Source organism: Barbatula barbatula (assembly GCF_947034865.1).
Source record: "Barbatula barbatula genome assembly, chromosome: 24".
NCBI lineage: Eukaryota > Metazoa > Chordata > Actinopteri > Cypriniformes > Nemacheilidae > Barbatula > Barbatula barbatula.
Window position 1 is genome coordinate 12,866,294 of NC_136787.1, and position 14,540 is coordinate 12,880,833.

Below are 14,540 nucleotides of genomic sequence, written 5' to 3' on the forward strand. Positions count from 1 at the left end.
ACAACTTGGTGAATTCCATGCAAGGGGACAAGCGGTGAAAATAGAAATAGCCCATTCTTAGGTAATACAAACATAACGCTTCATTATATAAGGTCCTTATACACATCTGAAGACATAGTTATTATGCATAAATTGCACTTCTGTCAATAGATCCTTCAAAAAATGACATACAGCACCTTTATGTATACCTATTAAGTGTATTATAATGAATTTGAAGTATCATCTTACTCTGGTTCATTTGGTAAAGCATCATAATTATATGTAAACCATCGTAAAAACAGGCGTGGAGCCTGTTGCAAAGAAAGTTTAGTTTCTTAGACTTAAATTTTTGCTGTTCATTTAGTTTCACACTTCATACACTACTGAAATATTGAAACTGTACATATTATATTGTTAAGGCTGCACATTTTCTACATTTGAGTTGGATGGAAAGATATCAGAGATGTGCTATCCAAAAAGTTATTATTGTAAATAATATAATAAATATATTTGGAAATATAAAGTTAATATTCACTCTTTTTTTGGTGAAACAAGTAACCCTTCAATATTGAGTATATACTGCAAGTAATCATGTAAGTGAAAAATATCTAAATGTCAAATATTTTCATTTCCATTTATGCATACGCTTTTTTCCAAAGCGACTTACTTTGCATTATACTATACATTTGTTTTCAATGTGCAAGCCCTTGGGATCAAACCCATGACCTTGGCATTGCCAGCGCCATGCTCTAACCACTGAGCTACAGGAAATTTCATTAAAGGGGTCATATCACACGGCTAAAACAAATATAATTGTTTGTTTTAGATGTTTTAGAATGCAATGTGTATAAATTTAAGGTTAAAAATGTGTATTTTCCACAAACCGTGCATATTTGTATCTCCTCTTTGCCCTGCCTTTGTGAAACGTGCTGATTTTTTACAAAGCACATCACTCAGAAAAGCGAGGTGTGCTATGATTGGCCTGTTAACCAGTGCGTAGTGATTGGATAAATATCGCGTGTGAAGGAAATGTAATGCCTCTTACCATATTTGGAACATCAGGTACTGATAGGTACGCCCACCTTACTTGCATATACATTTGGGCGGTCTTAGTCTAATCATACCATGAACTGATGTAGATTTGTGGGGGAGTGCTTAAACAAGTCATTTCAGTCTGGGTGAGCATTCGCTTTTAGATAGAAAGCATCTTTGTTCCGACACTTACATTTTTGTAATTTTCTGTGTCTAATACATGTATGGGCAACTTATACACCAAAGACATAGAAAAACACGTATTTGCGTTATATGACCCCTTTAAATAAACTCAAATTATAAATATTGATTTTAGAGAAATTAACTGTTGGAATGAAAATGTATTTAAAAGACTTTATTATGTTAATTCTTTTTGTGATATTTCCTAAGCCACTGATTTATTTTATACAGTGCCTGTGATGGACCAATTTTGTTGAATAGAATTACTTGTGTGATTTGCGCTTTCCTTCCTGAAACCGGTGGAGTGTGCTGTAGCATTAATGTGTGTGTGTCACTGGCCACTTTTCTACCGTTTCAAATTTTTGTTGTATTCTGGATGCTCAGTTTGCTAAGCATAGGCTATGTTTAACCATCTCAGGCCGAAATACAACAGTACACGGATTACCCACACACAACATAATGATCCATTGATTATGTCTGTGCTGAAAAAAGAAACAAAAGAAAATACAACACTGAGAAAAACGACAACACAGAGACTAAACAAACAAAAAGAAATTCAACAGAGAGAGTAAACATTTGTTAATTTAATAAAATAAAGTGAGTTATCAAATTATTAAACAGATTTATGAGACGGCTTCATGTTTCATGTGTTTACAGACAAAATATTAAGAAGTATTGGAATACTGCCTAACATGTGTACATTTTGATACTATTTTGTAATTTTTAGTATATGTAAACACCTTTAAAAAAGCTTTATTCAAACTCTTTAATGATAAACTCTTTGCAGATTTTCAGGGACATATATTACACAACCTTAAATAGACATAATGGGTGAACTAAGCTACAGTGTTGTGTTGTTAAAGCGATACAACCAAAAATGATCGTGTCGTTTCAAAACTGTGAACATGTTTCCTCCGCAGCACACAAATGAAGATGTTTTGAAGAATGTTGTTAACCGAACAGTGCTGGCACCCATTCACTTGCATTGATTTTGTGTCCATACAATATAAGTGAATAAGTGCCGTCCGGTTACCAACTTTCTTCAAAATATCTTCTTTAGTGTTCTGTGGAAGCAAGAAAGTCATACAGGTTTGAAACGACATGAGAGTGAATAGATAGTGACAGCGTTGTATTGTCGCTGAACCAACTCTACTATGCCGGTCGAATTTGTTTTTCATAAAAGCATCAGGATCAGGTCATTTCATCAATTCACACATTCAAGACACACTGCGCTTCTGCCCACTGCACTACAGCTAAAACGAAGACCCCGGTTTAAGAAATAAATAGTAGAAAAGTAGTACCTAACTGGGTTATTATGGCCTTTATTCTTTGACGGAAAGTTTTCATGCCCAGCTTATAATTAGGAATGGAAAGATTACTGGAGGTTATAATGACATTTTTTTATTTGTGTCATTTTTTACTTTATATCGACAGACTTTATCCTTCATGTCTATGCTGTAATGATAATAATATAGAAAGTAATGAATATAAAAAAGTGCAATACCACTGTTCTCCCAAAGGTTTAGATGCCTCTTTTCTCTGTAATCTTTGACCCATGTAAAAAAAGAAGACAATCTGTTGAATGCTGTGAACGTTCTTGATCAATGTCAGATAGGTATAAGAGTTCCTGTGCCCTTTGACCTCTTTAGAAACAGAACAGTATCGACCCTCCCACAGTTAGATATGCCTGACCGCTTCTCTAGCCTTATTCGCTTGTTGATGTCTGATCGCATTTATAAGTCTGATGTATTGTTAATGTTGATATTTGCAGTAGATGTGTTGTTTTGCGGTACATTAGCACTCTCTAGTGACGGTTAAGATATCACATTTGTAGCGTCTGACTCTCTACAAATGCTGCCCCCTGTTGGTTATGGTCAAAACGACAAGTATGATCGCAGCTACATATGGACTTTCCAGCAGTTTTAGATAAAGATTTATTCGGCATAAATAAACACACAGTGCCAGAATGGCCTGAACACAGATATCTTCACAATAACGTCTATTTTTTATGTTTATAATTCCCAGCAAATGATCTGTTAATGAGAAAAGCTCGGACAAGAGAATAGAAAAAAGAGAAGTATAATAGTATTTGGTTATTTAATAAACACCAATGATACAGGAGTTGCTTGTGTGTCATTGGCTGGCCGGGGATTTCTAGGTTAGTGCTGTAGGGTAGAGCTGTTTCACTGCTGAGAGAGCAAGACAGGAAAAACATAGCCAGCATCATTTCAATATAGCTTGAGATATATGTTCTCTATTAAAGGGACAGGTCACCCAAGACTAAGAAGGGTTTAGCATGTTGTTCAAAACCTGACTTACTTTCTGCCGTGAAACACGAAATAATATTTTTTTTAAATGTGGTTTTGTGTTCATACAATGGAAGTCAATAGGGACCCAATATCATCCTTTGTGTTCTACTAGAAAAAGCGATGCAGGTTTGGAATGACATGAAAGTAGGTAAATGAAAAAAAAATATTCGTGTTTGGATGAAATCTCAAACTGTTTCCAAACCATTTTGGATGAACTGAACGGTTTGGAAACAGACAGACTCAGGGCTTCCTGGCTCTGGTGGAACATATCGCAGGACCACTCTACTAGGGGACCCAGAGGGGCCCTCCTGCCAGGCGGCCCTCTCATTTAAGCTAATCTTCCTGGTTGGGTCAAGCTAGCAGGGGATGGAGGTACACACAGGGGAATGAACGCCTTATTAGCATAAAAAGGGGGATTACGTGTTAATTCTGCCTGCTGTGAAGGCCATCTCAATGAACGTTTTGAGGAACGGGTTTCTTATGATGCCGTAGATCAAATGAATGAACATGGTGGGTCTTCGGCAGATAAACACCATTGCTTACAGCAGGAGGCAGCTGGCATTTATAGCAGGCGAGAGGGGAGAGGCCAGTGGGCAGAGAGATTTGAAATGGAGATTCTGAGCGTGTACATGTGTGTCTCTGCTCCCCTGGCGACTGCGTTTATCTCACACTAATGAGCTTGAGAGAAACTAAAAGAGATCTCTCTCTCTCTCTTTATTCTGACTGTGTCACTCACTCACTGCAAAGCCTCATAGCGTAAAAAGGAAAGAGAAGTTCTGTTACGCAGCAAACACGTGGTAATATTGTGAAATGGTCCTCTGCGATGAAAGGATTCAGCCCCAAATGACAAATCTTTATTAATTTACTCACCCTCATGTCATTAAAACATGCACGACTTTCTTTCTTCAGCAAAACGCCAAAGATTGTTTGTGAATGTTTGTGACTAAACAACACAGGGCCCCATTGACTTGCCCTGACAAAACGAATGAGATATTTCTCAAAATATCCCAAGTCAACAGAAAATCTTTAGTTGAAGAGGATCGAAAGCATCATTAACTGAATCAATTATAACTGAATGAGAATCCAGTTAAAAAATGACTCAGATGAGTTATTATGCTGCTGAATAATTATAAAGACTGAATAAATGAATGTATAAATAAACACATAAATAAATATTGAAAATAGTAAGATGTTGAAATCCAACCTCATAGATCATTGTTTTCAATAGTCTTAAGTTGGTAAAAAACACACACATCACATTGTGACAATGATATATGTACACACATTCTTACTTAAACAAGATATTAAATTAATAATTAATTGTGACGTAAGATTACTGATTGAATCAATGAAATGTTTCTGTCCTCCAGCGGACAGTGAACACAGCTGCAAAGATCATCGGTGCCCCTCTCCCCTCCATCCTAGACATCTACCTTACACGATGATCCAGCAAAACCAACAGGATCGTGAAGGACCCCACCCTACCCTCCCAAAGTCTCTTCCAGCTCCTACCATCAGGAAGACGTTACCGGAGTATCAGAGCCCGCTCTGCCAGGCTTCTCAATAGCTTTTCCCCCCAAGCTGTAAGAGCCCTGAACTCAAATCACCCTGCCCTTATGATCCCCCCATACAACCATCCCCTACCTCCCGAAATAAGGACCGCCACACCCCCCCCCTCTCTATGCGCACCAGACACTTTTTACACACTGCTGTGTGTACAAATCTCCCAAAACACTTTTGTATGAAAACATAGTAATTTATTGTCATACCATCAGTAGGATAGTTATGTATGCCTGTATATATGTAGCACCTTGGTCCTGTGAGGCACGACATTTCGTTCCACTGTATGTCCCCACATGTAGCGGAATGACAATAAAGCCGAACTATTAACTATTAACTATTAACTATGTTTAGATCAGACTGCTGAATTGCATTGTAGAGGGTCATGATGCAACTACAAGGGATAATGTGAGATTGTTGTCAATTTTAATTAAAGAAAACAATTTTGCCATATTAATTGCAATTAATTTAATGTTTTTAATTCAGTTCATGGGGGTTATAAAATCTGCTAATCTTACTGCTGCATTCTCATTAAGAATCATTAAGGCATCGCAGTAAGGGTTCATAACCAGCAGGTGGAGGTATATTTTATCTTTTTAAACTATGCTTATCAAAACCAGCGATTTAAGCTGTCCATGGATATTACATAAATATGTATACATTAATGCAGAATAAAGACTAAACACATTTAATGGACATCAAATAAAACGTTTATGATACCAGCTAGAATCTATGGAATCCATTTCATTCACAATTCACAAAACGGCGCGGCCTAACATCAAAAGACACAGAGCAAGCACGGGAGCTCAGACCTGTGACATTTAGATCAGAAGAACTGACACAACCAGATCTCTTTCTTTCTCTCCTATAGAGACGAATCATCTGGCAGCCGCTGTGCTGCGGGGAGAGCCTCGGGCCTGATGGAAATGGGGAGATAATGTGTTTAGCTTCAGCTCCCCAGCAGAGGAAGCACTGCATCAGAGCGATTCGATTAGACCTTTCCTAAACAATCTCATTGATCAGTCATTATCTTTACTTAGATTTATGTTAACCGACAGTAAGCCTTTATAGCCAAGAATCGACACAGAACGTAAAGAGGACTCACTCAGCACCATATCATATCACATTTCTAATGATGAAGCGTTTGAGAATAAATTAATGACACAGAGGGGATGACAACTGTGTGTCGATTAAAAGCTCCTGTGTTTTTAAAGGGGCCGCAATGCAAACACAGTGATCATTCGATCTTTGCTACAGTGTCAGCGCATTATTTTTTCTTTTGCATGCACATTCATGCATATATCCTGTGAGTACGAAGGCAGGCATGACCAGCACTTCACTTCTTTTAACTGTGCAAATTCTTATTTAAAGACTTCTTGAGCAATCTAGATTTGATTTAGCTGAGATGACTGTGAAATTGGAAAATGCCTCTAGGTTTCCAGTTTAGGTAATGTGACATCTTCTGGGGTAGTGTTACCTCTTATTCTCACGTCCTGATGAAGTCATCACAATGTACTTGTCACGCTACTATTGTACGCCAGGAAGTTACTTTTCGAAGCACGAAACATAAACTATTTTATTTGAATGGGGCTTACAGTGAAAAACCTGTCCCGAGGTGGATAAGACATGACTAGTGAAAAAGAAAAAAGTAACAATGAACTTAAAGCATTAGAAATGGTAGTGTGGCACAACCTGAACACATTTATTTCATTATAAAATGATCAAAACTAAAACTAAACGTAATAGTAATGATTCTCTGTTCTTATATCTATGCTTTGCATGCAAAAGAGAAGATTTGACATTTTGAGTCATTTTATGTTCCACACAGAAAAAGTCATGAGTTTCAAGGGAAGTGATGGGAGGGTGGGTGAAAGAATTTTCCTGTAAAGCAAATTACCCTAAAATGGATATTTTTTACCCCAAAGGAAAAAAGATGTACATCATTTGATCATGCTCATTTCAATAATCTTTCCAACCTGTATGTGTACTCGTGAACACTGGAGCCCATTGACTTCCATTATATGGACATTTCTTTAAAAGTGCACTTTTGGATATAGTTTTTGTCTCAGTAATCTGAGGGACACTTTTAAATGGACACACTGCTTCTAAACAATATAATTTTATAATTAACAAATACATGCTTTTGGCATTTGGCCCTGCAGGCAAACAGATCTCTTTGCTCTCGAATCAGAGATATGAGCAGGCTAGTCAGCATAATTTCATTTGAGCTGGAAGCCATTTCCCGTGAAAGTGACGAGTGAGAGAGAGGGGGTTTACACCCAAGACGTCCTAACAGACAAACCCAGTATGACATTTTTATTTAACCTCTTCTTTTGAAAAATGATTCTCCGATGTGTTTGCTACAGCTGAAATTTATAGAAGTGAAAGTAAAGTGCATTAAGTGGTTATATTTTTATTCTCCTTATCTCCCTTGATGACATCAAATCGATTCATTGTCTAAGTTATTAATCACATTTTTAAAGGATACAGTATGCTTCGAAGGTCACCACACTGACGGACAAAACTGAATATTAATAAATTAAAAAATAAACTGATAGCCTGATCTCCATTCAAGGTGGCTAATGTGAATTTGTTTGAAATGAACTGTGCAAACAGTTATTAGAAAAGATCCCCTCCAACCACATCTGACCTCACGCCTAAACCTAAACATTCTGGACACGAAACTCATAAAAATTGTTACGAATTGCTGTGAAATTGTGTGAATAAAAAAAAAACTACTTTAAAGGTCCAGTGTTTGAAATTAAACAGCATCTACAACTACTCAATTCACCCGTTCCTTTTGAAGCACTACGGTGGCTGACATAGGACGTTTTCGCTTCTTTGTCGAAGGAGATAACGTATTTACAAGAGCAGTTAGAACAGTTTGTCCGTTAAGGGCTACTGTAGAAACAACATGGAGAAGGGGACCCGCCATGTAGTTAGAAATAGCTCATTCTAAGATAATAAAAACATAACGCTTTATTATGTAAGGTCTTTATATACATCTGAAGACATAGTTCTGTATATTCTATTGCATTTCTGTTAATAGATCCTTCTAAAAATTACACACAGCACTGGTCACTTATCAATAAAATAATGCTGACCATAGTAATTCTTAAAATAAATCTAAAATTTTCTTGAAATCATAATTAGCGCAAACTTGTGAGTTGCATGACGGCACTAAAAAATGGAAATATACTAGTTTCATATTCAAGAAATGACTATTCTATCTCATCAGTGGTCACTAGAAAATGAAATGTGTTTTTGCAGAATAGTGTGTAATGTTCAGCGCTCCAGGGCAGTTTGTAAGTGTGTGGGATGTTACCCTGCCAGGTCTGGTGTCAGTGGATTTTTGAGACAGTGAATCTGTGTGTGTTTGAGTTACTCATTGGTTGGTCACCACAGTCCTCTTTGATGGTTGACAGATTTGGGTTCTCGGAGCTACACAGGAAATGCAGCATGGAGGGTCTTTTGTTGCACTACACCGATGTGGCACGTTACAGTCCTGAGAAATCTCTTGAGACACACACAGTCAGACACTGATGATGTTTTTGTGTATGTTGCATATGGAGATGTCTGGATGTAATCCATGTGGGAATCTTCAGCCAGCCGTCTGGCGATTATAAATGGAGAACATTATCTTTTATTAAGGTTTTGAACCACAGGTACATAAAAAAGCTGTGTTACTATAACTTAAGCATGAGAGCATGTAGATAAAGTTCCAATGGTTTGCATAGGAGGGGATTCCAACCCAGAGCCCTCCGGACGACAGCCCACCTCACTAACCATAACCATTGATAACCACCGCTCAGTCTTCAGAAGTAGCCTGTGGTAAGACCCACACATCAGAGAAAAGATAGACTGAAATATTTGTCACTTTTACCAACTTTAAAGTACAACAGAAGTGGCACGGGACAGCGTGGCATATATACCATGGTGCTCAGATGGGAAGAGTTAGTATGTCCGGGGATGTTCAGAGGCACCGTGGCACATGGCGGTGTTTGAGAAAGAAAGCTAAAAACAGACATGCCGACATCCTACAAAGCATGCATCTGTTTCCTATCAAGACCTTTTGTGCATTGATGGCGAGATGTACCGCTTTAAAAAAGAGCCATTTTATTAGATATTGATAGCATTATAGTGTCATTAATAATATAATACTTTTTTTGCTGCCACACATGGAACAAAGATGCATAGCCTACCTACCCAAATATGAGCGGTGCTAAAGTGCTAAAACTGGCTGCTATGAATCTATTCTGCGCAAACAACGTTGTTAAGCTGTTCTGGTTAGAATTGAGTATGTTGCTACGCGGTTGCAAAACTACTCTGTTTGGATAAAATTGCTAACCCTGAGTAGGCCATGTGCATTAGCAAATAGCAATAGTGTTGCAAGAATTAGGACGGTCCATAGATGGCACTGTTGTAAAAGTGTACAAAATATTTCAAAGTTCGTTTTTCCAAAATCCAGGGGAATATTTTATTATCTTAATGATGTTTCTCCTAAAAATGCTTAGAAGGACAAAAAACACACAAATTAGACAAATACGTTTTTTATAGGTTGTAAAATTGTAGATGTAAAATCTGTGTAAATTTGTTCGACATAGTTTAGATTCTTCTAAAACTCTACAAAATGTTTTGCTAAGAAGCCTACAATCTAATTATATTTTCAAGTCAACTTGTAAATATTGAAAATATATATTTCACCTATTGAAAATATATTTTGATGAGTTTAATTAATGTAAAAGCATTTTAAAATGTAAAAGAATACATTTAAATGATGATACTTAAACATTTTGGACATCAAAACACAGCGTTGTAAGACATTGTTGAAATCTCTTCTAAAACTCCACAAAAATGTTTTGCTGTGTTACATTTTCAGCAGCCTAAAATCAAATTATATTTACAAGTCAACTTACTAAAACATATTTTGTTGAGTTGAATGAATGTGAAAACATTTTAAACTGTAAATGAATACATTTTAATGATGATACTTAAATATTAAGACAGCAAAACAGGACATTGAATATTTTACAACATTGTAAAAAATTTATCAAAATATAAAAACATTTGTTTTTAAACAGTACATCAATGAATCACTAGCCACATTTTTAAATAATACTTAAACATTTGATGTAGGATTTTTTTTTCAGTGAATCATCTGTGATAGAGAAGACATAAGCAAAAGTTTCGATTCGCTCGCCATTTAACATCAGAAAAATAATTGAGATATCAAAGAGATCTTATCTGTGGGCATGAAAACTTAAAAGTGCCCCAAAAGTCGCTTGTCACAGTCATGAAATTCACACGCCTCCATGTTCTTACTTCTTCAAGATGTCTAGCAGCTTTCCTAGTGCGCCGTCTGCATTCTTCACAGAGAGAAGTTCAAGAAAAGAAGAAGAAAGAGACAGAAATGAAAGGCAGAAGGGGCCCAAGCGAAACTGTCCTTTGTGATCAGATATCACTGCCTCCTGTTATTAGGCCCCTCTCTTTTAAAGCCCAAAGGTTGCTTTCATCTCTGCTGAGTGTCAGTAGTAAATGTTGGAGGTCATCTGGAGCACTCTACCTGTGTGTGTGTGCCTCTGTGCTTTTTGCTTTACTGAGGTCAGCACACAGCCATGTCAACGCTGCCATTTAACAAAAGACCACTGCCTAGAGATCAGACACACAGCAAAGATCATTTACATGGTCCAGAATGACATTTATACTGATGAAAAACACAGGGTGACCTAAGTCACATTGGATTAACATGATACCCACATGCTCTTTTACATCTGTGTTTTGTGAACTGAGATGCTTCGTGGTAATAAATCTAAAAGTGGCGTCCTCGCAGGTATCCTGGGCAAACATCATATTTCGTTCGGCTGTGACTGAATAAGTCACCCTGTTGTCCGGCCTTAAAAGCTTGAGTGTGTTTCTAATTCTTCAGTCCGAGTGTCAATGCCAAGTGCACACTTTTGACCAAGGGCGCATGATTCGTTCTGCCAGTCAGCAGAAAGGTTTGATAAATAATGTCTGTGGAAATCTGAAAAGTGAATCACTCTGTGTCCCGTGGTTTTTATTGTGCACTTTTTTTATGTGTTTCGGTTATGTGTTTATCAGAAGGAAGTTTAATGGGTGCAGTAAAGTGTTGAAAGATTATTTTTAACAATAAATGCTTTTCAGCTGGTCTGATATTAAATGTGTATTTTATATATGACATAGTGATTGTCAAATGCCTTCGTGGCTATTTTGCAAACTTACTTTCCCTACGGGGATAAATAAAGTAAACTGAAAAAAATAAGTGTACTATACAATCGTTTCATTAATCAATACATTTCATAAGAGCACGTTCAAATTGATATCCATAATCTTTTGGGATTGAAAATAAACAAAAGAAGCACAAGACTACAAGTGTTCACACCTCATTTGGATAAAGTAAAGCACAGATCTAGTAAACGATAGTCTGCGGTTAAGCGCTTCAGATTTTACAACACATTATTGGAGTGAGATGGCCATACGTTTGCCAAGCCGGAATTGCTTGCATATGGTACGAGAATAGTCTTCTGTCAGGAAGCATCTTTGAACAAAACCCTTGTAAAACATTAAAGAATTGTTTAGGAAACCTTCAAAATGATCTGGAGCTACCTCATGCACTTTAGCTCTTAATTGTGTTACATTGTTTCTCAAGTGATGTAAGTATTTATTTATTTCAGTTTATCGATGTCTGCTCACATGTTTGAAGACGGAAATCAGACCGGCTTGCCAAAAACTCACTTTTCTGATCTTGGCTTCAAGTGGAACACTTCAGTTTATACTTTTTTTGTTACTAAACTATTTGTGGAAGTTAGCTAAACTATTATTTATACCCTTTTCTAGCATCTGATAACCGATGTTGAAGTATTTGGCTCAGTACATATAAAGGTTACAGCAAGAGAACATTTTGTGCACTGTGCCATATTATGATGTCAGGTGTGAGTTTAGTTTGGAAAATCTGTTTTCATAACTGGGGAGATGTCATTTAAAATAGTACCCATAATGCAACAGCAGTGGAACTATTTCAAGTAGAACTGCATAACAGTGTACATGATACAGTACGTATTGTATGTTGTACATTAACAAATTATTAACCATGGCAATAACAACATCATAACACAACGTAACTACAAATAACACAACGTGCCGTCATTAAGTTTAGGCAAAGCCTCGACATTTAAATCCTCATATTAAGGGATAGATCACCCAAAAAAATTGTTTACTGTTTACTCCCCCCATGTCCTTTCAATCCTGTCATTATTCTGTAGAACACAAAGGAAGATCTTTTTTAGTTTGTCTTTTAGCTACCATATTAACAACATGGCGAATTCCATGAGGGGACGTGGTGTATGTAGATAGAAATAGCCTATTCTAAGGTTATACAAAGAGAATGCTTAATTATGTAAGGTCTTTATACACCTATGATAAAAAAAAACATACGAACATACTAAAACGCACAAAATATGGAAGTGCAACCCTTGCAATCCCGTTTTACATGAATGAACATAATGTAGACAAACATAAGTTACCTGAGGTTACCATAGCAACAGACAGTACACTACTTCGGCGCTCTCTGTTAAGATCAAAATCAGACGTTACAGCAACAAAACAAAAATATCGGATTTATTTAAACACTTTATAGAATAAAAGCTTTTTACGATATAGGCCTATGACCTGTGAAAAGTCGTAGGGGCATCTAAACGGCCAACAGAGTGGACATAGAAACTTACCTAGAAGTTTCTTTAAAGATGTTTCCCCCATAAAGTCATAGTGCCATAAAAAAAATACTTTTTAATAACTAAAAATGACATTATATCTATACATGACTTCCTTTGGAATCCTAGCAGCCATTCAGCTTAATGGAGAACGTCACACACGACATGAATCAATGCTAATGAAACGTGTAAGTTTTTGTTTTGAGATATATTACGGTCAAAAGTTTGTCATCAACCAGATTTCCCAAAAACTTTCTGCACTCCACGTTCAATCCAAACAAAGCCCACATACTCGCCGCCCGCCAAGATAACTCTCGGCTGGAAATGTGCTGACTGCATCCTATCCACATTTTACATTAATCATCACGTCCCACTCAAATGTTAATACGGTCTCAAAGAATCTTTTTAATTTCTAGTTCAGACGTTTGTGTCAAAGGTCATGTAGTTGAATTCTGTGCTCATACTCATGGAGTTTTACTGCGAATAGGTGAGAAAAGAGGAACGAACGGTTTTGCTATTACTCAGATATTATTTCGTCAATCAGCGCATGCAGATACATGTGGGTTGAAATCTGTCAGGCGTGGAAATGCAGTTCTCCTCAGACGCCCTGAAAAGGTGCATTTATCCTTCACTTACTGTAACCTTCACCATTTCCACAAACATGGAAATCTGGCAGATGAGATAACACACACACACAAATCTGACCCACATCATTTAGTTGTAATCCAGTACGGTAATAACATCCTAAAATACTTGAATAAACTATAATTATCTCAATGACAGGCTCTGTCTTATTATTTTTGACAATTTTAATCTTAGTATTAATATTTCATCTCTGGCAGTAACCACAGGTTTGCAGCAATTCCCACGCTGAGGTTTGAACTGAAACCCTGCTCAAACTTTGTTTCAGAACGTTCTTCCTCGCTGTTTGACATACTTCCTTCAAATCTGAACAACAAGCATTATTTTCAGAGAATGCAATGTGAAGCAGGTCTATACTACACTGCGATGCGCTTGTCGTTCAATCTGCCATCTGTACTTACCTCAGCTTGACCAGAAAAATGTCATCTCAAGCTGCTATTTACATAAAAAAATCCATCCCTGGAAAAACACAAACTGCCTCCATTTTCAAACTTCATTTGCTTTGTGCTGTGTGAATAAAACAGCTACTGGCTAATTGAATAAGCATGACTATTCCTATCCTAAAACAGAGAAATAAAGATTTCAAGGTCCACATCCTTCTTCCGTTTTCTTTAAAAAGACTGAAAGAATCATCTGTGCCCTTACTTTGTGCTCAGAGCTCTGTTCATAGATTAAAGTTACGCTTTGAATCAAAGGGAGATGTGGTTGTTTAGATGGCCTTGAAGGAATATGACACACTACCGTTTCTGTTCAAAGAATTAAAGTTCTGTTAGGTTGACAGACTTTTTTGTGTGTTAGAATTAAATATTCACCCTCATCTCTGCAGTTACATGAAAGGTCTGGAAATAACTTGGATCACAGCTTTTCTGAATCAAGTTGCCGCCTTAAAGGATGAGTTGGGTTTTTTGTGCAGATGTTCTAAAACCTCTCTTTCATGTCGTAAGACGCAGTCTGATTTTAATCTCCTGCTCTATCTTTGCCCCCAACCCCAATCTTCTGACATACAGTATTTCCTATGTGAAATTAAGTAATTCCCTCTACTGTATATGTCACCATAATTGTCACAGCGTTAGGTGAGTTGGTAAATCTGATCAGGGTGGTCCAATTTAGG